Source organism: Hemitrygon akajei, unplaced genomic scaffold (genome assembly GCF_048418815.1).
Source record: "Hemitrygon akajei unplaced genomic scaffold, sHemAka1.3 Scf000107, whole genome shotgun sequence".
Classification (NCBI taxonomy): Eukaryota; Metazoa; Chordata; class Chondrichthyes; order Myliobatiformes; family Dasyatidae; genus Hemitrygon; species Hemitrygon akajei.
The window spans coordinates 1,388,483-1,415,847 of record NW_027331993.1 but is presented as its reverse complement, the minus strand read 5'-3'; positions in this window follow the sequence as shown (position 1 = coordinate 1,415,847).

The window sequence follows — 27,365 nt, the reverse complement described above, 5'->3', positions numbered from 1 at the left end:
TATCTATTCAATGTCCCGGTGACTACTGGGGGTGTGTTGTTCAATCCCATCAGTGTGATTGCACCCTTCCACCCAATGTCTGACCCTTAACCTGATTACATATCTATTCAATGTCCCGGTGACTACTGGGGGTGTGTTGTTCAATCCCATCAGTGTGATTGCACCCTGGGTTCCACCCAATGTCTGACCCTTAACCTGATTACATATCTATTCAATGTCCCGGTGACTACTGGGGGTGTGTTGTTCAATCCCATCAGTGTGATTGCACCCTGGGTTCCACCCAATGTCTGACCCTTAACCTGATTACATATCTATTCAATGTCCCGGTGACTACTGGGGGTGTGTTGTTCAATCCCATCAGTGTGATTGCACCCTTCCACCCAATGTCTGACCCTTAACCTGATTACATATCTATTCAATGTCCCGGTGACTACTGGGGGTGTGTTGTTCAATCCCATCAGTGTGATTGCACCCTTCCACCCAATGTCTGACCCTTAACCTGATTACATATCTATTCAATGTCCCGGTGACTACTGGGGGTGTGTTGTTCAATCCCATCAGTGTGATTGCACCCTGGGTTCCACCCAATGTCTGACCCTTAACCTGATTACATATCTATTCAATGTCCCGGTGACTACTGGGGGTGTGTTGTTCAATCCCATCAGTGTGATTGCACCCTTCCACCCAATGTCTGACCCTTAACCTGATTACATATCTATTCAATGTCCCGGTGACTACTGGGGGTGTGTTGTTCAATCCCATCAGTGTGATTGCACCCTTCCACCCAATGTCTGACCCTTAACCTGATTACATATCTATTCAATGTCCCGGTGACTACTGGGGGTGTGTTGTTCAATCCCATCAGTGTGATTGCACCCTGGGTTCCACCCAATGTCTGACCCTTAACCTGATTACATATCTATTCAATGTCCCGGTGACTACTGGGGGTGTGTTGTTCAATCCCATCAGTGTGATTGCACCCTGGGTTCCACCCAATGTCTGACCCTTAACCTGATTACATATCTATTCAATGTCCCGGTGACTACTGGGGGTGTGTTGTTCAATCCCATCAGTGTGATTGCACCCTGGGTTCCACCCAATGTCTGACCCTTAACCTGATTACATATCTATTCAATGTCCCGGTGACTACTGGGGGTGTGTTGTTCAATCCCATCAGTGTGATTGCACCCTTCCACCCAATGTCTGACCCTTAACCTGATTACATATCTATTCAATGTCCCGGTGACTACTGGGGGTGTGTTGTTCAATCCCATCAGTGTCATTGCACCCTTCCACCCAATGTCTGACCCTTAACCTGATTACATATCTATTCAATGTCCCGGTGACTACTGGGGGTGTGTTGTTCAATCCCATCAGTGTGATTGCACCCTGGGTTCCACCCAATGTCTGACCCTTAACCTGATTACATATCTATTCAATGTCCCGGTGACTACTGGGGGTGTGTTGTTCAATCCCATCAGTGTGATTGCACCCTGGGTTCCACCCAATGTCTGACCCTTAACCTGATTACATATCTATTCAATGTCCCGGTGATTACTGGGGGTGTGTTGTTCAATCCCATCAGTGTGATTGCACCCTGGGTTCCACCCAATGTCTGACCCTTAACCTGATTACATATCTATTCAATGTCCCGGTGACTACTGGGGGTGTGTTGTTCAATCCCATCAGTGTGATTGCACCCTTCCACCCAATGTCTGACCCTTAACCTGATTACATATCTATTCAATGTCCCGGTGACTACTGGGGGTGTGTTGTTCAATCCCATCAGTGTCATTGCACCCTGAGTTCCACACAATGTCTGACCCTTAACCTGATTACATATCTATTCAATGTCCCGGTGACTACTGGGGGTGTGTTGTTCAATCCCATCAGTGTGATTGCACCCTTCCACCCAATGTCTGACCCTTAACCTGATTACATATCTATTCAATGTCCCGGTGACTACTGGGGGTGTGTTGTTCAATCCCATCAGTGTGATTGCACCCTGGGTTCCACCCAATGTCTGACCCTTAACCTGATTACATATCTATTCAATGTCCCGGTGACTACTGGGGGTGTGTTGTTCAATCCCATCAGTGTGATTGCACCCTGGGTTCCACCCAATGTCTGACCCTTAACCTGATTACATATCTATTCAATGTCCCGGTGACTACTGGGGGTGTGTTGTTCAATCCCATCAGTGTGATTGCACCCTGGGTTCCACCCAATGTCTGACCCTTAACCTGATTACATATCTATTCAATGTCCCGGTGACTACTGGGGGTGTGTTGTTCAATCCCATCAGTGTGATTGCACCCTGGGTTCCACCCAATGTCTGACCCTTAACCTGATTACATATCTATTCAATGTCCCGGTGACTACTGGGGGTGTGTTGTTCAATCCCATCAGTGTGATTGCACCCTTCCACCCAATGTCTGACCCTTAACCTGATTACATATCTATTCAATGTCCCGGTGACTACTGGGGGTGTGTTGTTCAATCCCATCAGTGTGATTGCACCCTGGGTTCCACCCAATGTCTGACCCTTAACCTGATTACATATCTATTCAATGTCCCGGTGACTACTGGGGGTGTGTTGTTCAATCCCATCAGTGTGATTGCACCCTGAGTTCCACCCAATGTCTGACCCTTAACCTGATTACATATCTATTCAATGTCCCGGTGACTACTGGGGGTGTGTTGTTCAATCCCATCAGTGTGATTGCACCCTTCCACCCAATGTCTGACCCTTAACCTGATTACATATCTATTCAATGTCCCGGTGACTACTGGGGGTGTGTTGTTCAATCCCATCAGTGTGATTGCACCCTGGGTTCCACCCAATGTCTGACCCTTAACCTGATTACATATCTATTCAATGTCCCGGTGACTACTGGGGGTGTGTTGTTCAATCCCATCAGTGTGATTGCACCCTTCCACCCAATGTCTGACCCTTAACCTGATTACATATCTATTCAATGTCCCGGTGACTACTGGGGGTGTGTTGTTCAATCCCATCAGTGTGATTGCACCCTGGGTTCCACCCAATGTCTGACCCTTAACCTGATTACATATCTATTCAATGTCCCGGTGACTACTGGGGGTGTGTTGTTCAATCCCATCAGTGTGATTGCACCCTGGGTTCCACCCAATGTCTGACCCTTAACCTGATTACATATCTATTCAATGTCCCGGTGACTACTGGGGGTGTGTTGTTCAATCCCATCAGTGTGATTGCACCCTTCCACCCAATGTCTGACCCTTAACCTGATTACATATCTATTCAATGTCCCGGTGACTACTGGGGGTGTGTTGTTCAATCCCATCAGTGTGATTGCACCCTTCCACCCAATGTCTGACCCTTAACCTGATTACATATCTATTCAATGTCCCGGTGACTACTGGGGGTGTGTTGTTCAATCCCATCAGTGTGATTGCACCCTTCCACCCAATGTCTGACCCTTAACCTGATTACATATCTATTCAATGTCCCGGTGACTACTGGGGGTGTGTTGTTCAATCCCATCAGTGTGATTGCACCCTGGGTTCCACCCAATGTCTGACCCTTAACCTGATTACATATCTATTCAATGTCCCGGTGACTACTGGGGGTGTGTTGTTCAATCCCATCAGTGTGATTGCACCCTGAGTTCCACCCAATGTCTGACCCTTAACCTGATTACATATCTATTCAATGTCCCGGTGACTACTGGGGGTGTGTTGTTCAATCCCATCAGTGTGATTGCACCCTGGGTTCCACCCAATGTCTGACCCTTAACCTGATTACATATCTATTCAATGTCCCGGTGACTACTGGGGGTGTGTTGTTCAATCCCATCAGTGTGATTGCACCCTGGGTTCCACCCAATGTCTGACCCTTAACCTGATTACATATCTATTCAATGTCCCGGTGACTACTGGGGGTGTGTTGTTCAATCCCATCAGTGTGATTGCACCCTGGGTTCCACCCAATGTCTGACCCTTAACCTGATTACATATCTATTCAATGTCCCGGTGACTACTGGGGGTGTGTTGTTCAATCCCATCAGTGTGATTGCACCCTGGGTTCCACCCAATGTCTGACCCTTAACCTGATTACATATCTATTCAATGTCCCGGTGACTACTGGGGGTGTGTTGTTCAATCCCATCAGTGTGATTGCACCCTGGGTTCCACCCAATGTCTGACCCTTAACCTGATTACATATCTATTCAATGTCCCGGTGACTACTGGGGGTGTGTTGTTCAATCCCATCAGTGTGATTGCACCCTTCCACCCAATGTCTGACCCTTAACCTGATTACATATCTATTCAATGTCCCGGTGACTACTGGGGGTGTGTTGTTCAATCCCATCAGTGTGATTGCACCCTGGGTTCCACCCAATGTCTGACCCTTAACCTGATTACATATCTATTCAATGTCCCGGTGACTACTGGGGGTGTGTTGTTCAATCCCATCAGTGTGATTGCACCCTGGGTTCCACCCAATGTCTGACCCTTAACCTGATTACATATCTATTCAATGTCCCGGTGACTACTGGGGGTGTGTTGTTCAATCCCATCAGTGTGATTGCACCCTTCCACCCAATGTCTGACCCTTAACCTGATTACATATCTATTCAATGTCCCGGTGACTACTGGGGGTGTGTTGTTCAATCCCATCAGTGTGATTGCACCCTGGGTTCCACCCAATGTCTGACCCTTAACCTGATTACATATCTATTCAATGTCCCGGTGACTACTGGGGGTGTGTTGTTCAATCCCATCAGTGTGATTGCACCCTGGGTTCCACCCAATGTCTGACCCTTAACCTGATTACATATCTATTCAATGTCCCGGTGACTACTGGGGGTGTGTTGTTCAATCCCATCAGTGTGATTGCACCCTTCCACCCAATGTCTGACCCTTAACCTGATTACATATCTATTCAATGTCCCGGTGACTACTGGGGGTGTGTTGTTCAATCCCATCAGTGTGATTGCACCCTGGGTTCCACCCAATGTCTGACCCTTAACCTGATTACATATCTATTCAATGTCCCGGTGACTACTGGGGGTGTGTTGTTCAATCCCATCAGTGTGATTGCACCCTTCCACCCAATGTCTGACCCTTAACCTGATTACATATCTATTCAATGTCCCGGTGACTACTGGGGGTGTGTTGTTCAATCCCATCAGTGTGATTGTACCCTTCCACCCAATGTCTGACCCTTAACCTGATTACATATCTATTCAATGTCCCGGTGACTACTGGGGGTGTGTTGTTCAATCCCATCAGTGTGATTGCACCCTTCCACCCAATGTCTGACCCTTAACCTGATTACATATCTATTCAATGTCCCGGTGACTACTGGGGGTGTGTTGTTCAATCCCATCAGTGTGATTGCACCCTGGGTTCCACCCAATGTCTGACCCTTAACCTGATTACATATCTATTCAATGTCCCGGTGACTACTGGGGGTGTGTTGTTCAATCCCATCAGTGTGATTGCACCCTTCCACCCAATGTCTGACCCTTAACCTGATTACATATCTATTCAATGTCCCGGTGACTACTGGGGGTGTGTTGTTCAATCCCATCAGTGTGATTGCACCCTGGGTTCCACCCAATGTCTGACCCTTAACCTGATCACATATCTATTCAATGTCCCGGTGACTACTGGGGGTGTGTTGTTCAATCCCATCAGTGTGATTGCACCCTTCCACCCAATGTCTGACCCTTAACCTGATTACATATCTATTCAATGTCCCGGTGACTACTGGGGGTGTGTTGTTCAATCCCATCAGTGTGATTGCACCCTTCCACCCAATGTCTGACCCTTAACCTGATTACATATCTATTCAATGTCCCGGTGACTACTGGGGGTGTGTTGTTCAATCCCATCAGTGTGATTGCACCCTGGGTTCCACCCAATGTCTGACCCTTAACCTGATTACATATCTATTCAATGTCCCGGTGACTACTGGGGGTGTGTTGTTCAATCCCATCAGTGTGATTGCACCCTTCCACCCAATGTCTGACCCTTAACCTGATTACATATCTATTCAATGTCCCGGTGACTACTGGGGGTGTGTTGTTCAATCCCATCAGTGTGATTGCACCCTTCCACCCAATGTCTGACCCTTAACCTGATTACATATCTATTCAATGTCCCGGTGACTACTGGGGGTGTGTTGTTCAATCCCATCAGTGTGATTGCACCCTGGGTTCCACCCAATGTCTGACCCTTAACCTGATTACATATCTATTCAATGTCCCGGTGACTACTGGGGGTGTGTTGTTCAATCCCATCAGTGTGATTGCACCCTGGGTTCCACCCAATGTCTGACCCTTAACCTGATTACATATCTATTCAATGTCCCGGTGACTACTGGGGGTGTGTTGTTCAATCCCATCAGTGTGATTGCACCCTTCCACCCAATGTCTGACCCTTAACCTGATTACATATCTATTCAATGTCCCGGTGACTACTGGGGGTGTGTTGTTCAATCCCATCAGTGTGATTGCACCCTTCCACCCAATGTCTGACCCTTAACCTGATTACATATCTATTCAATGTCCCGGTGACTACTGGGGGTGTGTTGTTCAATCCCATCAGTGTGATTGCACCCTTCCACCCAATGTCTGACCCTTAACCTGATTACATATCTATTCAATGTCCCGGTGACTACTGGGGGTGTGTTGTTCAATCCCATCAGTGTGATTGCACCCTGGGTTCCACCCAATGTCTGACCCTTAACCTGATTACATATCTATTCAATGTCCCGGTGACTACTGGGGGTGTGTTGTTCAATCCCATCAGTGTGATTGCACCCTGGGTTCCACCCAATGTCTGACCCTTAACCTGATCACATATCTATTCAATGTCCCGGTGACTACTGGGGGTGTGTTGTTCAATCCCATCAGTGTGATTGCACCCTTCCACCCAATGTCTGACCCTTAACCTGATTACATATCTATTCAATGTCCCGGTGACTACTGGGGGTGTGTTGTTCAATCCCATCAGTGTGATTGCACCCTGGGTTCCACCCAATGTCTGACCCTTAACCTGATTACATATCTATTCAATGTCCCGGTGACTACTGGGGGTGTGTTGTTCAATCCCATCAGTGTGATTGCACCCTGGGTTCCACCCAATGTCTGACCCTTAACCTGATTACATATCTATTCAATGTCCCGGTGACTACTGGGGGTGTGTTGTTCAATCCCATCAGTGTGATTGCACCCTGGGTTCCACCCAATGTCTGACCCTTAACCTGATTACATATCTATTCAATGTCCCGGTGACTACTGGGGGTGTGTTGTTCAATCCCATCAGTGTGATTGCACCCTTCCACCCAATGTCTGACCCTTAACCTGATTACATATCTATTCAATGTCCCGGTGACTACTGGGGGTGTGTTGTTCAATCCCATCAGTGTGATTGCACCCTTCCACCCAATGTCTGACCCTTAACCTGATTACATATCTATTCAATGTCCCGGTGACTACTGGGGGTGTGTTGTTCAATCCCATCAGTGTGATTGCACCCTTCCACCCAATGTCTGACCCTTAACCTGATTACATATCTATTCAATGTCCCGGTGACTACTGGGGGTGTGTTGTTCAATCCCATCAGTGTGATTGCACCCTGGGTTCCACCCAATGTCTGACCCTTAACCTGATTACATATCTATTCAATGTCCCGGTGACTACAGGGGGTGTGTTGTTCAATCCCATCAGTGTGATTGCACCCTTCCACCCAATGTCTGACCCTTAACCTGATTACATATCTATTCAATGTCCCGGTGACTACTGGGGGTGTGTTGTTCAATCCCATCAGTGTGATTGCACCCTTCCACCCAATGTCTGACCCTTAACCTGATTACATATCTATTCAATGTCCCGGTGACTACTGGGGGTGTGTTGTTCAATCCCATCAGTGTGATTGCACCCTTCCGTCTGACCCTTAACCTGATTACATATCTATTCAATGTCCCGGTGACTACTGGGGGTGTGTTGTTCAATCCCATCAGTGTGATTGCACCCTTCCACCCAATGTCTGACCCTTAACCTGATTACATATCTATTCAATGTCCCGGTGACTACTGGGGGTGTGTTGTTCAATCCCATCAGTGTGATTGCACCCTTCCACCCAATGTCTGACCCTTAACCTGATTACATATCTATTCAATGTCCCGGTGACTACTGGGGGTGTGTTGTTCAATCCCATCAGTGTGATTGCACCCTTCCACCCAATGTCTGACCCTTAACCTGATTACATATCTATTCAATGTCCCGGTGACTACTGGGGGTGTGTTGTTCAATCCCATCAGTGTGATTGCACCCTGGGTTCCACCCAATGTCTGACCCTTAACCTGATTACATATCTATTCAATGTCCCGGTGACTACTGGGGGTGTGTTGTTCAATCCCATCAGTGTGATTGCACCCTGGGTTCCACCCAATGTCTGACCCTTAACCTGATTACATATCTATTCAATGTCCCGGTGACTACTGGGGGTGTGTTGTTCAATCCCATCAGTGTGATTGCACCCTGAGTTCCACCCAATGTCTGACCCTTAACCTGATTACATATCTATTCAATGTCCCGGTGACTACTGGGGGTGTGTTGTTCAATCCCATCAGTGTGATTGCACCCTTCCACCCAATGTCTGACCCTTGCATTATGTCTCCTCTGAGTGCAACTTGACATTGTCAGAACTTCTCAACGCCAAATCAATTATGAGCAATTTCTCCTACATCAGCACAAATTTTTGTATAATCAAAAACCCTTTTCTCCATATCCATGTCTTGCTTGCGGAAGAATTCCACCCGTCCTGCACATCTCTGAAACATCTGCATGCCAGTTCCACGGGACAGTCAGAGCAAGGCCTCCCCCCACCCCCAGGGCTGTAAGTTGTGGGGTTTGGGGGAGAGGGAATGTCCGTCGCTGTTTGGGGAGATGCTCCATACAGACCCCAACCACACGAAGGCCAGATGCATCAGAAAGGGTCCCTGTGATCAGGAGAACCTGACGGTCCCCTATCAGAACTCAGTGGTTACCTGGGATCATCTCAGAGGCTCTGCATATGGCGTCCGTCAGCTTCTCCTGCCCGGCATGGGGGCTTGTCCTCCTACCTGGATCTGGGACGAGAGAAGGTCCAGGTGAGAAATGGAGTTTGGAGGATTGGTCCAGGGCTGAGACTGATTCTTCCTGCAATGTCCACACACCAGCCAGTTCTATTCTTCCACCACACTCCCCCAGTCTCTCCACCAGGCTCAGTTCCATCACTCTGACACACTCCACACACAGACTCCTTCCCAATTCCCCCATTTGCTCATCCCCAACCTCCTCCATCATTCAGAAGGACATGCTCGTACGCAGAGGAAGTGGGGTGGCTCTCTTGGTAAAAAATAAAATCAAATCCTTAGAAACAGGTGAATAATATTGGAAGATGTTGAATCCTTGTGGATTGAGTTAAGAAAATGCAAGGATAAAAAGACCCTGTTGGGGGTTATATACAGGATTCTCAGCAGTAGCCAGGATGTGGGGTAGAACTTACAACGGGAGATAGAAAAGACAGGAAAAAAGAGCAAAGTTACGATAGTCATGGGGGATTTCAATATGCAGCAGATTAGGAAAATCAGATTGGGGCTGGATTCCAAGAGAAGGCATGAGAGTGGAGCTCGCCAAAGTTGATTGAAAGGGAATACTTGCAGTGATGACAGTAGAACAGCAATGGCTGGAATTTCTGGAGCAATTCGGAAGGTGCAGGATAGATAAATCCCAAAGAAAACAAAGTCTTAAATGGAGGATGATGCAACCATGATGACAAGGGAAGTCAAAGTCAGCATAAAAGCAAAAGAAAGGGCAGAGAATAGAGCAAGAATTAGTGGGAGGTTCGAGGATTCAGAAGCTTTTAAAAGCCAATAGAAGGTAACTGAAAAAAAAGAAAAAAGATGCAATATGGAAGTAAGTTAGCCAATAATAAAAAAGAGCACACAAAAAGATTTTTTAGACAAATCAAGGGTAAAAGAGAGTGGATATCAGACCAATGCAAAATGATGCTGTAAATACACATAACACACACACAAGTTAATATCACCACTTGTAAATTCATAAATATTAAGGTGCATTTGTGACACAAGTTAAAAAGTAGACTGCATCATGCTTCAAGTGTGATGTGACCTGGCAGGAGGCTGGGAGTTCAGTGTCTGACAGCCTGGGGAAAGAAGTTGTTTCCCATCCTAATCGTTCTTGTGTCAGTCTTTACGATGGAAGAAACCAGCTGTACATCTGAAATTGGAGAGTGCCTCAGGGTAGAAGTGAGTGTACTTGCTAATACTAAGGAGAAGGTGCTTAAGTCAACTGGACCAGATGGACTACACCCCAGGGGTTTGCAAGAGATGAAGGCATTAGTAGGGATATTTCAACAACACTGGATTCTGGAATGGAGGCTAGTGAAGTTATCCACTCTGATTCAGCAGCCTGATGGTTGAAGGGTAACAACTGTTCTTGAACAGGTGATGTGAGATGCAAGAATCCTGTATCTCCTGCCCAATAGAAGCAGTGGGAAGAGACGATAGTCTGGGTGGTAGGAGTCCTTGATCATAGATGCTGACCACACCACTTTTAACAGTCTTCGCCATTCTTGTGTACTGGTGTGGGACTGGGACAAATCAGTCTTGAGGGGCCGGGACATCTTCTGCTCCTGGTGTGTTGTCTTCTTGCATAATAAGATGGAGGGGCCTCAGGAGGTAACTCTGGAGCAGAGTCCTGGTTTCATTCCACACACTGATCAGTAGATTAAATGGCCACAGAAAACTGCCACTGGGGGAATGTGGAGACAATAACGTGTGATTAGGTTAGGATCAGTGTCAATGGTGTTTGATGGTCAGCACGTACCCAGTGGGCCAAAGAGCCTGTTTCTGTGTTGTTTGACTGTGATTCTTTCTCCCTTCCTCTCTCACCTCTGCTCCCTTTCACTTTCTCGCTCTCCTAATACCCTCCCCTCAATGCATTGATTTTGACCTGAGACCTTTCAGCAAATGTGACCTGTGTCTATGATGTGAAAACCCCTCTGTTCTCAGTCTGTTCACATCCGGAGGCAAACAGGAGAACAGAACAGGGCAGAATTAGCCGACTGTACACTAGACCTGGTTTACACTAACATACCAGGAGCACATAAAGCTGTTCCCCTGCCCCACACTGGGCTCTCAGATCACTTGTCTGTTATGCTAATTCCAGCATACAAACCACTGATCAAACTGGCCAAACCAGTTCTGAGGGAGCCATCTCAGTATTGCAGGACTGCTTTGAAACACAAACTGGAGAATGTTCAGAAAGGCTGCTACCTATGTCAACCACGTAACATCGAGGAATGTGTGGATTCTGTGACCAGCTACACAGAGAAGTGTACTGAGAATGTTACCATCACAAAACACATCCGTGTGGGGCCAGTCAGAATCCATGGCTCACTGCAGAGGGCCATGCACGGCTGAGGGATCGTGATGCTGTCTCTGGATCAGAGGGACCAGGACGCCTCACTCCCCGACAGGCTGAATGTCTTTTACGCCCGGTTTGATGCACAGAACAAAGTGCTGGTGAGAGAGACACTCTGGGGAGGAGACCCTCCGTCTGGCTGAAGCTGAGGTGAGGAAGACCCTGGTCAGTGTTAACCCACACAAAGCTGATAATATACCAGGTCAGGTTCTGAATGACTGTGCATCCCAGCTAACTGAGGTGCTGACGGATATATTCCACATCTCTCTGGAGCAGTCCATTGCCCCTCAGTTTTCAAGATGGCAACCACCATTCCAGGGCCAAAGAAGGTGACAGTAACCTGTCTAAATTACTATCATCTGGTGGCATTAACATCAACCATTATGAAATGCTTTGACCGGCTGGTCATGGAGCACATTAAAGCCTCTCTCCTGCCTACATTGCCCCCTTTCCGGTTCACTTCCTGGTTCGGATTGAATTGATCCAATGATGATGCATTAGTCTCTGCCATCCACTCTGTCCTGTCCCACCTGGAAAATGGGGGTCTCACATTTATACACCAGTTTGGCATTTAACACCATCGTACCCTAGAAACTGCCCTCTCTGGGTGTCAACACGTCCCTCTGTAACTGGATCCTGGACTCTGAATGAAAGGCCACAGTCAGTCTGTGTGGACAGTAAAGTCTCCAGTCCCATTACACTGAGCACTGGTGCTCCCCAGGTCTGTATGCTCAGCCCGCTGCTGACACATGACTGTGTCACGGGATTCAGCTCAAACCCTGTCAACAGCGGTTGTGGCCTCAGCAACAACGATGATGAGTTGGAGTACAGAGAGGAAGTGGAGAGGGTGGTGGACTGGTGTGAGAACAACAACCCCAGTCTGAAGGGGAGGTAAGGGGATTAGGAAGGGTTCCCCTGTGGCCATTCCCCTCAGAAACAAGCACATCTCTACGGACAACACAAAAATACAACTGCAGATGCTGTGGATCAAAGAATACGTACACAACGCTGGAAGAACTCGGCAGGTCAGGCAGCATCCGTGAGAAAAGAGTAGCCAACGTTTCGGGCTGAGACCCTTCATCAGGAATGGGGAGGAAGAGAGGGCCGAAGCCCAGCATTAGACATGGGGAGGGGGGTAGGGCCTAGAAGTGCCAGGTGGAAAACCAATCAGAGGAAAGATAAAGGGGGGGAGGGGGAGGGGATAAGCATGATAGAACTGTAGAGATCTAGTTGAAAGGGGAGAGAGGCAGAGAGGGACCTGGGATAGGGGAAGGGGGAGGGGGGGGGGGAATTACCGGAAACTGGAGAATTCAATGTTCATACCACCAGGCTGGAGGCTACCCAGACGGTAGGTGAGGTGTTGCTCCTCCAACCTGAGTTTGGCCTCATCATGGCAGTAGAGGAGGCCATGTATGGACATATCTAGATGGGAGTGAGAGGCTGAGTTGAAGTGGGTGGCAACCGGGAGGTCCTGTCTATTGTGAAGGACGGAGCATAGATGCTCGATGAAGCCGTCCCTCAATCTGCGTCGGGTCTCGCCGATGTAGAGGAGGCTGCACCGGGAGCACCGGATGCAATAGACGACTCCAGCAGACTCGCAGGTGAAGTGTTGCCTCACCTGGAAGGACTGTCTGGGGCCCGGAATGGTGGTAAGGGGGCAAGTGTGGGGACAGGTGGAGCATTTGCGCTTGCAGGGATAAGTGCCAGGTGGGAGTTCTGTGGGGAGGGACGTGTGGACCAGGTAGTCGCGGAGGGAACGATCCCTGCAAAAAGATCCCTGAGAGGGGTAGGGAGGGAAAGATGTGCTTGCTGGTGGGGTCCTGTTGAAGGTGGCGGAAGTTGCGGAGGATAATGTGTTGGATCCAGAGGCTGGTGGGGTGGTAGGTGAGGACAAGGGGAACCCTGTCCCTGTTGTGGTGATGGGAGGATGGGTTAAGGGCTGAAGTGCGGGAAGTGGAGGAGATGCAGGTGAGGGCATCTTTGATGACACCTCTATGGATCCTACTTGGGGGGGTGACCCATTGAGGCTTGACAACACCAGCCCGGTTTGTGGATGATACCAAGATTGGTGAAATTGTGGATAGTGTGGAAGACGTGCAGAGAATACAGTGTGATATAGATCAGTTGCAGATATGGGCTGAGAAATGGCAGATGGAGCTTAACCCAGATAAATGTGAGGTGTTGCACCTTGACAGGGAAAATGCAAGGAGACAGTTCATTGTTAAGGGCAACATCATTAGCAGTGTTGCTGAGAAGAGAGATCTTTGGACTCAAGTTCATAGCTCCTCGAAAGTGGCTACACAGTTCAATAAGGTGGTTAAGAAGGCTTATGGAATGCTTGCTCTTATTAGTCGAGGCATTGAGTTCCAAAGTCAAGAGGTTATGTTGCAACTTTATAAAAGTCTGGTTGGGCCACATCTGGACTGTTGCAAACCGTTCTGGTCACATCACTACAGGACAGATGTTGAGGCTTTGGAGAGGGTACAGAAGAGGTTTGCCAGGATGCTCCCTGGTTCAGAGGGCATGAGAGGTTGGATAAACTTTGGTTGTCGTCTCTGGAGCGGAGGAGGCTGAGGGGACATCTGATGGAGGTTTATAATATTATGCGAGGTGGAGTGGACAAGGAGTATCTGTTTCCCAGGGTTGAAATGTCTAATACAGGTATGTATTGAAGGTGAGAGTAGTTAGATTCAAAGGGGATGTGAGGGGTAAGTTTTTTACTCAGAGTGATGGATGCCTGGAATGTGCTGCCTGGTGTGGTGGTAGAGTCAAATACACGAGAGGCTTTTAAGAGATGTTTAGATAGACACATGGATGTGTGGGAGATGTTGGGATATGGACATTCTATCGGTTGACGGGATTAGTCTGTCTGATTTGCTTTGTAGCCGGATCGGCACAACATTATGGGCTGAAGGAGCTGTTCCTGTGCTTTACTGTTCTATGTTTTATGTCTGTGTCCTTGAGTGGCCCAATTCGAGTCCTGACCTTCACTCGATCGAACATCTCTGGCAAGCCATCAATAAAGCTGTCTACCGTCACTTCCCAACTAATCTGGCACAGTTTGAGCAAATTTACAGGAGTTAATGGGCAAATCCCGTTCCCTTACGTTGTACAAAGCAAATAAAGACTTATCTGAAAAGACTATTGGCTGTGAGAGGTGGTTCAGTTAAGTACTGAGCAAACGGGATGAATATTTAGACTAATGACGTTTCAGTTTTTGAATTTTTAGTTTCACCATGCTTTACAATTTTCTCTGTTTTTTGGCTCCATGGTGAAAAAAGGAGCACGTGATTCACAAATAAAAATTTTCAGTTAAATTAATCAACATCCCTGGTTATTAAGGTGAACAAGGTGTTGGGATCAGTTTAGTATTGAGGTGAGTGAAGTTATCCTCACTGGATCAGCAGCCTAATGATTGAAGGGTAATAACTGTGCTTGACCTGGTGGTGTGAGACCCAAGGCTCCTGTACCTCCTGCCCAATGGAAGCAGTGAGAAGAGAGCACGGTCTGGATGGGGGTCACTGATGATGGATGCAGCTTTCTTGTGTCAACGCTCCGTCTGGATGTGCTCAATGGTGGGGAGGCCAGTTTCAGTGTTGTATGACTCTGTGAATAACACTGTCAATCTCTCTCTCTCTCCCCCCTTCCTTTCTCACCTCAACTGTCTTTCACTTCCTTGCTCTCCACTTACCCCACTCCCAACACCTCACATTGTGCCAATGCCTCTTGCTTTGACCTGTGACCTTTCACCAAATGTGACCTGTGTCTGTGATGTGACAACCCCTCTGTTCTCAGTCTGTTTGCATCTGGTGGCAAACAGGAGAACAGAACAGGGCAGAATTAACCAGAGGGATGTTCCTATTGGAACTGTAATGGCCACAGAAGCAGAGTGAATAATCTGGAATGTTTTGCAGAGAAACTGAATATTCAGCCCCACAAACTACATAGGCATCTCTCTGACCCTCTCTCAACTCACCCCCCCCACCCCCACCTCTCTGTCTCACTCTCCATATCAGCTCAGCACCCTATTCCAGGAACTCCTCTCAGTTCTACTAGTGGGTGAATTTGCATCTGTGGCTTTCAACACGTGAGACCTGCGTGAGTGAAATGAACAGTCCATTGTTCTCAATCTGTGTGTTTTTTGTTGCCTTTGATTTCCTGTTGATTGCCTCCCACCCTTCTTAAAGAGTAGAGTGACATTAACAATTTTCCATTCCTCCCAAACCACCCCAGAATCTAGTAATTGTTGAAAGATCACTACTGATGCCTCCACAATCATTTCAGCCACCTCTTTCAGAACCCTGGGGTGTAGTCCGTCTGGTCCAGGTGACTTATCGACTTTCAGACCTTTCACCTACCCAAGCACCTTCTCCTTAGTAATAGCAACTACACTGACTTCTGCACCCTGACACTCGAATTTCTGGCAGACTGATTATGACCTCTCCAGTGACATTTTCCACTTGTCTCTATTTTACTTTTTGCATACCTGAAAAACCTTTTGTTTTCTTCTTTTAAATTACTGGCTAATTAACCTTCACATTTAATCTTTTCTCGTTATTGCTTTTTTATTGCCTTCATTTAGTTTTTAAAACCCTCCAGCTTCCCACTAATTATTGATTTACTGAATGCTCTTGCTTTCGATTTTATGCTGTAATTGACTTCTCTTTCCAGCCACAGTTGCCTTATCCTCCCTTTGCAATATTTCTTCTTCTTTGGTATTTATCTATCCTGCATTTCCAAATTACTCCCAGAAACTCCAGCCATCGCTGCTCTGCCAACATCCCTGCTAATGTCCGCTTCCAATCAACTTTGGCCAGCTCCTCTCTCACGCCTCTGTAGTTCCCTTTACCCCACTGTAATACTGATACATCTGATTTTAGCTTCTCCGTCTCAAACTGCAGGGTGAATTCTATCATATCATGATCTCTGCATCATTACACAACACCAAATCCAAACATCTTTTCCCTGGTGGGTTCAACCACGAGCTGCTTTACAAAGCCATCTCGGAGGCATTCTATAAATTCCTTCTTTTGGGATCATGATTTTCCCAATCGACCTGCAAATTGAAATCCCCATGGTTATCATTACATTGTCCTTTTGACATGCCCTTCCTATCTCCTGTTGCAATTTGTACTCTACATCCTTGTTACTGTTCTGAGGCCTGTGTAAACTGAACTGGAATTGACCTTACAACTTTCATATAAAGGAGTAAAATTCTTATGTAGGGCTCTCAGTACCAGTAACTGTGGTGTTAACTGTTCAGGCTAACAAAATGGCTTCTTTGTATTGTTATAATAAAATGGCTTCTCTGTAATGTTACTTAATGCTGTAACGGGTTTCTGTATCTGGAATGTTTGGGTTATAACTGTAGCTAAGGGGGGAACTAGCCAATGGAGAATTGTTATACTATCTTGTATCTGTGAGCTGAGCAGGAGTTCATGGTCTTTTCTCGGGAGGCGAGCGAGGAGGATGACGTGTGAGGAGCGGACAGCAGTTCCAGGGCAGTGGATACTGGACGTTGGCGGTTCGGACGGTGGCCAAAGGCTCGGAAGGTTGTTGTGGATGGAACCGGAGGTGTGAGCTCCAACGTATTAAAATATTATGTGCACAAACTGATAAACTTACTGATTTGGCATTTTTAGGTTATCTGTTTCTACTAACCCATCACTAGGAAATAACTATAAAGTTGTAATTATTTACTCGCCTTTGGTGTATTGTCTGATATTTGTGTTGCGGGCGTGTACTTGGGGGGGGGGCATTACACCGTATTTACACCGAAGTATTGCACTATTGGCAGGGCGACGGCGGTTCACCCTAGGCGAACGGGGGTAAATTGGGGACACAGATGCTACACTTATGTTACGTCTCAATCTAAATGTGCAATTTATACTAATTTATAATAAATATTATGTACACCAGGACAGTCAATATAACATAGAAATACAGTTGTATCAGTGTGAATTAATCAGTCTGACGGCCTGGTGGAAGAAGCTGTCCCGGAGCCTGTTAGTCCTGGCTTTTATGCTGCGGTACCGTTTCCCAGATGGTAGCAGCTGGAACAGTTTGTGGTTGGGGTGACTCAGGTCCCCAATGATCCTTCAGGCCCTTTTTACACACCTGTCACTGTAAATGTCCTGAATAGTGGGAAGTTCACATCTACAGATGCGCTGGGCTGTCCACACCACTCTCTGCAGAGTCCTGCGATTGAGGGAAGTACAGTTCCCATACCAGGCAGTGATGCAGCCAGTCAGGATGCTCTCTATTATGCCCCTGTAGAAAGTTCTTAGGATATGGGGGCCCACACCAAACTTCTTCAACCATCTGAGGTGAAAGAGGCACTATAGTGCTTTTCCACCACACAGCTTCTATATACAGACCACGTGAGATCCTCGGTGATGTTTATGCCGAGGAACTTAAGGCTGTTCACCCTCTCAACCCCAGATCCATTGATGTCAATAGGGGCTAGCCTGTCTCCATTCCTCCTGTAGTCCACAACCAGCTCCTTTTATTTTTTAACGACATTGAGGGAGAGGTTGTTTTCTTGACACCTCTGTGTCAGTGTGATACAATTCTCATCAGGGTTTTTTCAGCCTTGCAGATTCTGAATTTTACCCACAAGTATTGTACATATTCTCAATCGTATGCCAACTCTCTCTCAGAATTCAATTTCCACCACAATCTTCTGCTTACCCTCCTATCCATTCAATACAATGTGTATGTTAAACACATGAGCACAAATTTTTGTATAATCAAAAACCCTTTTCTCCATATCCATGTCTTGCTTGCAGAAGAATTCCACCCCTCCTGCACATCTCTGAAACATCTGCATGCCAGTTCCACGGGCCAGTCAGAGCAAGGCCTGCCCCCACCCCCTGGGCTGTAAGTTGTGGGGTTTGGGGAAGAGGAATACCAGTCGCTGTTTGGGGAGATGCTCCATGCAGACTCTAACCACACGAAGGCCAGATGCATCAGAAAGGGTCCCTGTGATCAGGAGTACCTGACGGTCCCCTATCAGAACTCAGTGGTTACCTGGGATCATCTCAGAGGCTTTGCATATGGCATCCGTCGGCTTCTCCTGCCCGGCGTCAGGGCTTGTCCTCCTACCTGGATCTGGGACGAGAGAAGGTCCAGGTGAGAAATGGAGTTTGGAGGGCAGTTCTGTTCTTCCACCACACTCCCCCAGTCTCTCCACCAGGCTCAGTTCCATCGCTCTGACACACTCCACACACAGACTCCTTCCCAATTCCCCCATTTGCTCATCCCCAACCTCCTCCGTCATTCAGAAGGACAGGCTCGTAGGCAGAGGAAGTGGGGTGGCTCTCTTGGTAAAAAATAAAATCAAATCCTTAGAAACAGGTGAGTAATATTGGAAGATGTTGAATCCTTGGGGGTTGAGTTAAGAAAATGCAAGGATAAAAAGACCCTGTTGGGAGTTATATACAAGACTCTTAACAGTAGCCAGAATGTGGGGTAGAAATTACAACAGGAGATTTTAAAAAAGCATGAGAAAAGGGCAATGTTACGATAGTCATGGGGTTTTCAATATGCAGGCAGATTTGGAAAATCAGATTGGGGCTGGATTCCAAGAGAAGGCCTGAGAGTGGAGCTCGCCAAAGTTGATTGAAAGGGAATACTTGCAGTGATGACAGTAGAACAGCAATGGTTGGAATTTCTGGAGTAATTCAGAAGGTGTAGGATAGATAAATCCCAAAGAAAAAGAAGTCTTTTAAATGGAGGATGATGCAACCATGATGACAAGGGAAATCAAAGTCAGCATAAAAGCAAAAGAGAGGGCATGTAATAGAGCAAGAATTAGTGGGAGGTTCGAGGATTCAGAAGCTTTTAAAAGCCAATAGAAGGTAACTGAAAAAAAAGAAAAAAGATGCAATATGGAAGTAAGTTAGCCAATAATAAAAAAGAGCACACAAAAAGATTTTTTAGATAAATCAAGGGTAAAAGAGAGTGGCTATCAGACCAATGCAAAATGATGCTGGAGAGGTAGTAATGGTTGGACATAGAAATGGTGGATGAATTTAATAAATGTTTTCAAGCTCAAGTTCCAGTTTGGTTTATTATCATTCAACAGTACACACGTTTACCACCAAATGAAATAACGTTCCTCCGGACATACAGGTAACACACACACACGTTAATATCACCACTTGTAGATTCATAAATAATAAGGTGCATTTGTGACACAAGTTAAAAAGTAGACAGCATCATGCTTCAAGTGTGATGTGACCTGGCAGGAGACTGGGAGTTCAGTGTCTGACAGCCTGGGGAAAGAAGTTGTTTCCCATCCTAATCGTTCTTGTGTCAGTCTTTACGATGAAAGAAACCAGCTGTACATCTGAAACTGGAGAGTGTCGTGGGGTAAAAGTGAGTGAACTTCCTAATATTAAGGAGAAGGTGCTTGGGAAGCCGAAAGGGCTGAAGGTAGGTAAATCACCTGGACCAGATGGACTACACCCCAGGGCTTTGCAAGAGATGAAGGCATTAGTAGGGGTATTTCAACAACACTGGATTCTGGAATGGAGGCTAGTGAAGTTATCCACTCTGATTCAGCAGCCTGAAGATTGAAGGATAACAACTGTCCTTGAACTAGTGATGTGAGACGCAAGAATCCTGTATCTCCTGCCCAATAGAAGCAGTGGGAAGAGACGATAGTCTGGGTGGTAGGAGTCCTTGATCATAGATGCTGACCCCACCACTTTTAACAGTCTTCTCGGTTCTTGTGTACTGGTGTTGGACTGGGACAAGTCAGTCTTGAGGGGCCAGGACATCTTCTGCTCCTGGTGTGTTGTCTTCTTGCATAATGAGATGAGGGGCCTCAGGAGGTAACTCTGGAGCAGTGTCCTGGTTTCATTCCACACACTGATCAGTAGATTAAATGGCCACAGAAAACTGCCACTGGGGGAATGTGGAGACAATAATGTGTGATTAGGGTAGGATCAGTGTCAATGGTGTTTGATGATCAGCACATACCCAGTGGGCCAAAGAGCCTGTTTCTGTGTTGTATGACTGTGATTCTTTCTCCCCTCCTCTCTCACTTCTGCTCCCTTTCACTTTCTCACTCTCCTAATCCTCTCCCCTCAATGCATTGTTTTTGACCTGTGACCTTTCACCAAATGTGACCTGTGTCTCTGATGTGGAAATCCCTCTGTTCTCAGTCTGTTTGCATCCGGTGGCAAACAGGAGATCAGAACAGGGCAGAATTAACCAACTGTACACTAGACCTGGTTTATACTAACATACCAGGAGCATATAAAGCTGTTCCCCCACCCCACACTGGGCTCTCAGATCACTTGTCTGTTATGCTAATTCCAGCATACAAACCACTGATCAAACTGGCCAAACCAGTTCTGAGGGAGCAATCTCAGCATTGCAGGGCTGCTTTGAAACACAAACTGGAGAATGTTCAGAAAGGCTGCTACCTATGTCAACCACGTAACATCGAGGAATGTGTGGATTCTGTGACCAGCTACACAGAGAAGTGTACTGAGACTGTTACCATCACAAAACACATCCGTGTGGGGCCAGTCAGAATCCATGGCTCACTGCAGAGGGCCATGCACGGCTGAGGGATCGTGATGCTGTCTTTGGATCAGAGGGACCAGGACGCCTCAGTCCCCGACAGGCTGAATGTCTTTTACTCCCGGTTTGATGCACAGAACAAAGTGCTGGTGAGAGAGACACCCAGGGGAGGAGACCCTCCATCTGGCTGAAGCTGAGGTGAGGAAGACCCTGGCCAGTGTTAACCCACACAAAGCTGATAATATACCAGGTCGGGTTCTGAATGACTGTGCATCCCAGCTAACTGAGGTGCTGACGGAGATATTCCACATCTCTCTCGAGCAGTCCATTGCCCCTCAGTTTTCAAGATGGCAACCACCATTCCAGGGCCAAAGAAGGTGACAGTAACCTGTCTAAATTACTATCATCTGGTGGCATTAACATCAACCATTATGAAATGCTTTGACCAGCTGGTCATGGAGTGCATTAAAGCCTCTCTCCCGCCTACATTGCCCCCTTTCCGGTTCACTTTCTGGTTCGGATTGAATTGATCCAATGATGATGCATTAGTCTCTGCCATCCACTCTGTCCTGTCCCACCTGGAAAATGGGGTCTCACATTTATACACCAGTTTGGCATTTAACACCATCGTACCCTAGAAACTGCCCTCTCTGGGTGTCAACACCTCCCTCTGTAACTGGATCCTGGACTCTGAATGAAAGGCCACAGTCAGTCTGTGTGGACAGTAAAGTCTCCAGTCCCATTACACTGAGCACTGGCGCTCCCCAGGTCTGTATGCTCAGCCCGCTGCTGACACATGACTGTGTCACGGGATTCAGCTCAAACCCTGTCAACAGCGGTTGTGGCCTCATCAACAACGATGACCAGTTGGAGTACAGAGAGGAAGCGGAGAGGGTGGTGGACTGGTGTGAGAACAACAACCCCAGTCTGAAGGGGAGGTAAGGGGATTAGGAAGGGTTCCCCTGTGGCCATTCCCCTCAGTAATAAGTACACCTCTTTGGATCCTACTTGGGGGATCATCCACTGGGGGTTGGGCAACACCAGTCTGGTTTGTGGATGATACCAAGACTGGTGAAATTGTGGATAGTGTGGAAGACGTGCAGAGAATACAGTGTGATATAGATCAGTTGCAGATATGGGCTGAGAAATGGCAGAAGGAGCTTAACCCAGATAAATGTGAGGTGTTGCACCCAGACAGGGAAAATGAAAGGAGACAGTTCATTGTTAAGGGCAAGATCTTTAGCAGTGTTGCTGAGCAGAGAGATCTTTGGACTCAAGTTCATAGCTCCTCGAAAGTGGCTACACAGTTCAATAAGGTGGTTAAGAAGGCTTATGGAATGCTTGCTCTTATTAGTCGAGGCATTGAGTTCCAAAGTCAAGAGGTTATTTTGCAACTTTATAAAAGTCTGGTTGGGTCACATCTGGACTGTTGGAAACCGTTCTGGTCACATCACTACAGGACAGATGTTGAGGGTTTGGAGAGGGTACAGAAGAGGTTTGCCAGGATGCTCCCCGGTTCAGAGGGCATGAGAGGTTGGATAAACTTCGGTTGTCGTCTCTGGAGCGGAGGAGGCTGAGGGGACATCTGATAGAGGTTTATAATATTATGCAAGGTGGAGTGGACAAGGAGTATCTGTTTCCCAGGGTTGAAATGTCTCATACAGGTATGCATTGAAGGTGAGAGGGGTTAGGTTCAAAGGGGATATGAGGGTAAGTTTTTTACTCAGAGAGTGATGGATGCCTGGAATGTGCTGCCTGGTGTGGTGGTAGAGTCAAATACACGAGAGGCTTTTAAGAGATGTTTAGATAGACACATGGATGTGTGGGAGATGTTGGGATATGGACATTCTGTAGGTTGGAGGGATTAGTCTGTCTGATTTGCTTTGTAGCTGGATTGGCACAACATTATGGGCTGAAGGAACTGTTCCTGTGCTTTACAGTTCTATGTTTTATGTCTGTGTCCTTGAGTGGCCCAGTTAGAGTCCTGACCTTCACTCGATTGAACATCTCTGGCAAGCCATCAATAAAGCTGTCTACCGTCACTTCCCAACTAATCTGGCACAGTTTGAGCAAATTTACAGGAGTTAATGGGCAAATTCCGTTCCTTTACGTTGTACAAAGCAAATAAAGACTTATCTGAAAAGACTATTGGCTGTGAGAGGCAGTTCAGTTAAGTACTGAGCAAACGGGATGAATATTTAGACTAATGACGTTTCAGTTTTTGAATTTTTAGTTTCACCATGCTTTACAATTTTCTGTTTTTTGGCTCCATGGTGAAAAAAGGAGCACGTGATTTACAAATAAAAATTTTCAGTTAAATTAATCAACATCCCTGGTTATTAAGGTGAACAAGGTGTTGGGATCAGATTAGTTTGAGGTGAGTGAAGTTATCCTCACTGGATCAGCAGCCTAATGATTGAAGGGTAATAACTGTGCTTGACCTGGTGGTGTGAGACCCAAGGCTCCTGTACCTCCTGCCCAATGGAAGCAGTGAGAAGAGAGCACGGTCTGGATGGGGGTCACTGATGATGGAAGCAGCTTTCTTGTGTCAATGACCTTCTCGATGTGCTCAATGGTGGGGAGGCCTGTTTCTGTGTTGTATGACTCTGTGAATAACACTGTCAATCTCTCTCTCTCTCCCTCTCTCCCCCCTTCCTTTCTCACCTCAACTGTCTTTCACTTTCTTGCTCTCCGCTTTCCCCACTCCCAACACCTCAAATTGTGCCAATGCCTCTTGCTTCAACCTGTGACCTTTCACCAAATGTGACCTGTGTCTATGATGTGACAACCCCTCTGTTCTCAGTCTGTTCACATCCGGTGGCAAACAGGAGAACAGAACAGGGCAGAATTAACCAGAGGGATGTTCCTATTGGAACTGTAATGGACACAGAAGCAGAGTGAATAATTTGTAATGTTTTGCAGGGAAACTGAATATTCAGTCCCACAAACTACATTGGCATCTCTCTGACCCTCTCTCACCTTACCCCCCCCCCCCACCCCCCACCTTTCTGTCTCACTCTCCGAATCAGCTCAGCAGCTAGGAACTCCTCTCAGTTCTGTTAGTGGGTGAATTTGCATCTGTGGCTTTCAACACGTGACACCTGTGTGAGTGAAATGAACAGTCCATTGTTCTCAATCTGTGTGTTTTTTGTTGCCTTTGATTTCCTGTTGTTTGCCTCCCACCCTTCTTAAAGAGTAGAGTGACATTAACAATTTTCCATTCCTCCCAAACCATCCCAGAATCTAGTGATTGTTGAAAGATCACTACTAATGCCTCCACAATCATTTCAGCCACCTCTTTCAGAACCCTGGGGTGTAGTCCGTCTGGTCCAGGTGACTTATCGACTTTCAGACCTTTCACCAACCCAAGCACCTTCTCCTTCGTAATAGCAACAACACTGACTTCTGCACCCTGACACTTGAATTTCTGGCAGACTGATGGTGTCTTTCACAGTGAAGAAAAATACAAAATACTTATTAAGTTTGGCCGCCTTTCTTAATACTGCATTATGACCTCTCCAGTGTCATTTTCCACTTGTCTCTATTTTACTTTTTGCATACCTGAAAAACCTTTGGTTTTCTTCTTTTGTATTACTGGCTAATTAACCTTCACATTTAATCTTTTCTCGTTATTGCTTTTTTATTGCCTTCATTTAGTTTTTAAAACCCTCCAGGTTCCCACTAATTATTGATTTACTGAATGCCCTTGCTTTCGATCTTATGCTGTCAATGCCTTCTCTTTCCAGCCACAGTTGCCTTATCCACCCTTTGCAATATTTCTTCTTCTTTGGTATTTATCTATCCTGCATTTCCAAATTCCTCCCAGAAACTCCAGCCATCGCTGCTCTGCCAACATCCCTGATAACGTCCCATTCCGATCAACTTTGGCCAGCTCCTCTCTCATGCCTCTGTAGTTCCCTTTACCCCACTGTAATACTGATACATCTGATTTTAGCTTCTCCCTCTCAAACTGCAGGGTGAATTCTATATCATGATCTCTGTCTCATTATACAACACCAAATTCAGACTTGTCTTTTCCCTGGCGGGCTCAACCACGAGCTGCTTTAAAAAGCCATTTCATAGGCATTCTACAAATTCCTTCTTTTGGTATCCAGCACCAACATGATTTTCCCAATCTACTTGCAAATTGAAATCCCCATGGCTCCTGTTGCAATTTGTAGTCTACATCCTTATTACTGTTTTGAGGCCTGTGTAAACTGAATTGGAATTGACCTTACAACTTACAACCTTCATATACAGGAGTAAAAGTCTTATGTCGGGCTCTCAGTACCAGTAACTGTGGTGTTAACTGTTCAGGCTAACAAAATGGCTTCTTTGTATTGTTATAATGAAATAGCTTCTCTGTAATGTTACTTATTGCTATAATGGGGTTCTGTATCTGGAATAGAAACATAGAAAATAGGTGCAGGGTAGGCCATTCGGCCCTTCGAACCTGCACTGACATTCAGTATGATCATGGCTGATCATCCAACTCAGAACTCTGTACCTGCTTTCTCTCCATACCCCCTGATCCCTTTAGCCACATCTAACTCCCTTTTAAATATAGCCAATGAACCGGCCTCAACTGTTTCCTGTGGCAGAGAATTCCACAGATTCACCACTCTTTGTGTGAAGAAGTTTTTCCTCATCTCGGTCCTAAAAGGCTTCCCCTTTATCCTTAAACTGTGACCCCTCATTTGGGACTTCCCCAACATTGGAAACAATATTCCTGCACCTAGCCTGTCCAATCCCTTTAGAATTTTATACGTTTCAATAAGATCCCCACTCAATCTTCTAAATTCCAGCAAGTATAAGCCTAGTCAATCCAGTCTTTCTTCATATGAAAGTCCTGCCATCCCAGGAATCAATCTGCTGAACCTTCTTTGTACTCCCTCTATGGCAAGAATGTCTTTCCTCAGATTAGGGGACCAAAACTGCACACAATAGTCCAGGTGTGGTCTCAGCAAGGCCTTGTACAACTGCAGTAGAACCTCCCTGCTCCTGTACTCAAATCCTCTTGCCATGAATGCCAACATACCATTCGCCTTTTTCACCACCTGCTGTACCTGCATGCCCACTTTCAATGACTGGTGTACAATGACACCCAGGTCTCGTTGCACCTCCCCTTTTCCTAATCAGCCACCATTCAGATAATAATCTGTTTTCCTATTCTTGCCACCAAAGTGGTAACCTCACATTTATCCATATTAAATTGCATCTGCCATGAATTTGCCCACTCACCTAATCTATCCAAGTCACCCTGCATCCTCTCAGCATCCTCCTCACAGCTAACAATACCACCCAGCTTCGTGTCATCCACAAACTTGGAGATGCTGCATTTAATTCCCTCGTCTAAATCATTAATATATATTGTAAACAACTGGGGTCCCAGTGCTGAGCTTTGTGGTACCCCACTAGTCACTGCCTGACATTCTGAAAAGGTCTAGTTTATTCCCACTCTTTGCTTCCTGTCTGCCAACCAATTCTCTATCCACATCAATACCATACCCCCAATAACGTGTGCTTTAAGTTTGCACACTAATCTCCTGTGTGGGACCTTGTTAAAAGCCTTTTGAAAATGCAAATATACCACATCCACTGGTTCTCCCCTATCCACTCAACTAGTTACATCCTCAAAAAAATCTATAAGATTCGTCAGACAGGGTTTTACTTTCACAAATCCATGCTGACTTTGTCCAATGATTTCATCGCTTTCCAAATGTGTCGTTATCACATCTTTGATAACCGACTCCAGCATTTTCCCCACCACCGATGTCAGGCTAACCGGTCTATAATTCCCCGGTTTCTCTCTCCCTCCTTTTTTAAAAAGTGGGTTACATTAGCCACCCTCCAATCCTCAGGAACTAATCCAGAATCTAGAGAGTTTTGAAAAATTATCACTAATGCATCCACTATTTCTTGGGCTACTTCCTTAAGCACTCTGGGATGCAGACCATCTGGCCCTAGGGATTTATCTGCCTTTAATCCCTTCAATTTACCTAACACCACTTCCCTACTAACATGTATTTCCCTCAGTTCCTCCATCTCACTAGACCTTCGGTCCCCTACTATTTCCAGAAGATTATTTATGTCCTCCTTAGTGAAGACAGAAACAAAGTAGCTATTCAATTGGTCTGCCATGTCCTTGCTCCCCATGATCAATTCACCTGTTTCTGACTGTAATGGACCTACATTTGTCTATACCAATCTTTTTCTTTTCACATAGCTATAAAAGCTTTTACAGTCAGTTTTTATGTTCCCTGCCAGCTTTCTCTCATTTTTTTTTCCCTTTCCTAATTAAGCCCTTTGTCCTCCTCTGCTGGTCTCTGAATTTCTCCCAGTCTTCAG